Source organism: Pundamilia nyererei, unplaced genomic scaffold (genome assembly GCF_000239375.1).
Source record: "Pundamilia nyererei isolate P.nyererei 1_Seehausen unplaced genomic scaffold, PunNye1.0 scaffold00011, whole genome shotgun sequence".
NCBI classification, from domain to species: Eukaryota; Metazoa; Chordata; class Actinopteri; order Cichliformes; family Cichlidae; genus Pundamilia; species Pundamilia nyererei.
The window spans coordinates 5,696,620-5,698,553 of NW_005187412.1; the positions used below are offsets into that span (position 1 = coordinate 5,696,620).

Here is a 1,934-nt window from a genome sequence, read left to right on the forward strand (position 1 = left end):
GGTTAAAAGTGTGACAGTAGAAAAGTTTCAGTGTTAAAGGTAAGTCTTTCTTTCTTTATTCGTAGCTAAATGTAAACTTTGACATTTCGCACACTGCCGGGGGAAAAAAAGTTAATACTTAACTTGCAGGCTATCAGTGTTGTAGAAGTTCAGTGGAGAAAAGCATGCAGTGTGTGCATTGTAACGCGCACAGGAGCATTTTGAAGGTCTTTGATGTAGATGTGGTGTTGGTGTGTTTTGCTTCACCTGGAACAGCAAGAAAGGGAAAGTGAGACGCTCAGGACTCGCATCTGTCGCGAAGTTGTTCTCTCTCTCTGTCTCTCTCTCTTTCTCTCCCTCCCTCTCACCCCCCCCTCTCTCTCTCCTCTGTCACTCTCTCTCTCTTCCTCTGCTTCCCCTCCTTCTTTCAGCTCAGCTCATGTCATTCTGCAGTTAACAATCAGAATTTTCTCCTGCTGTCTCCTGTCTTTGTAAGTAACTTTCTCATTTCTATTATGTGACACTTATGGCATGTTAACTAACGGACTTCTACCTTTTATTAATATTATTATGATTATTATTATTATTATTTGTATTTTCTGCTGGTCACAAAATGTTGCTGATGTTTTTCAAAGCTACAACGTTGTCAGATCTCTCTCTCCTCTTTTTTAAATTAAATTACATTTTTTTAATATGTGCACGATTCTACCGAGATTCCTTTTTTGAATGATAGCTGTGGGCCTCATCCAAACCCAGCTGATTATCTAAAACATATGCTCTGTTCGTGACAGATAAATTCCTCTCAGTAAAATCTTCTGTTATTGCAAGTGAGGGTCTGCCTGTAAGGTCCCAGTAGCTGGATTTTTGAGTAATGTCAGATGTCAACTTACATTTGCTGAATCTGTTTTAAAAAATGAGGTGTTTTGTATTTCAGCTGTATCCAGTCTAACCTGCTAATCAATAGCTCTGCGTTAACGTACTGATGGTACATAATGGTTATTTTATTTTTAGTTTCTGTGTTAAAACTTAAGAACAAATACACCAAAACTACAGTAAAATGTCGTTTATGAAAGTAAAACTTAAACGTAACGCTTCGAACAATTTTCCATTATTTTCTAACGTTATACTGGTCAATATATAAATTTGTGTGTGTTTGTTTTTAATTATTTACAAAATAATATATACATGTATATCAAAATTCTGAAATAAGTGTGTAAATTTAAACAGTAAGACAGTCACCGACAAGTCTTTTATTTTTTGACACGTTTTTATAAAATGTAATAATTCACTTGTGTTCCAGTAAGTATATATCGTGACAATACTTGCATGTACTTAATTGACTGGCAAGAAATGCGCCTATGATGAAATAAATAAATAATTTTTTTTTAAAATCTACACAAAAAAATCAAAAATGCATAATGTGAGACTCAGTCAATTAAATTAGAAATAATCTGAAGAGGAAGAAGAAGCTGCAGCCTTCTGGATGGTGTGAAAATGAAAACTAGGCGTATAGGACACCGTGACAAACTATAAAGAACACCGAATCTAATGCTGCTATATTTTAAACGGTGATGTAATTCACACAAATACATGCTGTTGTATCACAAAACTTAAGTAAATAAAAATAAAACAGCCTATCGCTCACCTGATCTCGTCACCTATACTCACAGATGACCGCATTTTCCTCTTAAGAAACAATAGTAATAATTATAATAAACTTTGACTGAAGTGGGAGGGGTCGCTGAATTACTCGTTTCCTAACGAGACAAATGAAAAAAAAGTGTCATTGAAGAAAAACTCTGGGGTGGAAAGGCCGCCCTTAACTTTTCAGTTGTTGTGTAGCTTGTAAGTGGTGTTAATTTAAGTAAGCTTATTAAACTTACTAAAAGCGGGCAGTAAGCTAACAGCCATCCTCCCTGTCTCCACTTTTATTTCGCCACCTCTCTCTCTCTCTC

At 35.7% G+C, this 1,934-nt stretch overlaps 1 protein-coding gene across 1 annotated transcript in view; it reads left to right on the forward strand.

Moving 5' to 3' along the window:
* Positions 1-419: 419 nt before the first annotated feature.
* sox6 (SRY-box transcription factor 6) overlaps positions 420-1,934 on the forward strand; it is a 129,825-nt gene continuing 128,310 nt past the window's right edge. Inside the window, exon 1 of the mRNA XM_013908547.1 lies at positions 420-470. The gene's annotated coding sequence lies outside the window, so the exon portion shown is untranslated. The remainder of the gene's footprint in view (positions 471-1,934) is intronic.